The following is a 658-nucleotide window of genomic DNA, read 5'->3' as shown; positions in this document are numbered from 1 at the left end:
GACTCTGAGAATTGAAGTTTTCAAAGGAAAACATGTGACCCATACAAACACCACCCCAAAAGGCTCCCTGTGCTTATTCTCCCACCAACTCCTCAGCTAACCAAATTATGTCACCTGAAATATTGCCAGCTTTTCTTGAGACTTCTAATATTGAGAGAAAGCAAAGCTTAAATGAAGATAAAGTGAAGAGCCAGAAGCCAAGGTCAGGTAGAAGGTTTGAACCCATGTCTAAACGATAGATGAAGAAGCTAATAAAACAAAAACAACGGGAAGAATAACAGGAACTCTGCAAACAAAAGCAAAAAGAGAACCACCAAGAGAAAAAAGAGCTACAGTGTCACCTGGAATCAAACTCTGATGGAAATGACAGAAAACGAATTAGAAGAGATGTTTTTGTTTGGGGGTTTTTGTTTTTGTTTTTAACTTTTTATTGTGAATTGAGTAAAGATTTACAGACCAGATCAGCAGCTTCACACTGAACAAATCATACACTTTGTTTCATCTCAATGATTACAATCCCCTCCATATAACAACAATTATCCACTTCCTCTCTGTGATTCCTATTTCCATTCCACCTGCCTTCCCATCTCTTCTCAGTCATGTCCATAGGTAAATGTTTTCCTTTTGATTTTGAATGATTGACCATTTCCATTTGATT

General features: G+C 37.2%; 1 pseudogene; it reads left to right on the top strand.

Annotated features, from left to right (window-relative positions):
- Positions 1-107: 107 nt before the first annotated feature.
- The window catches only part of LOC102822243, a 4,938-nt pseudogene continuing 4,387 nt past the window's right edge, over positions 108-658 (top strand).

The sequence above is a fragment of the Chrysochloris asiatica genome, unplaced genomic scaffold (genome assembly GCF_000296735.1).
Source record: "Chrysochloris asiatica unplaced genomic scaffold, ChrAsi1.0 scaffold00165, whole genome shotgun sequence".
Lineage (NCBI taxonomy): Eukaryota > Metazoa > Chordata > Mammalia > Afrosoricida > Chrysochloridae > Chrysochloris > Chrysochloris asiatica.
Note: the sequence above shows the minus strand (reverse complement) of the source record. Positions and strands in the feature narration are given on the sequence as shown.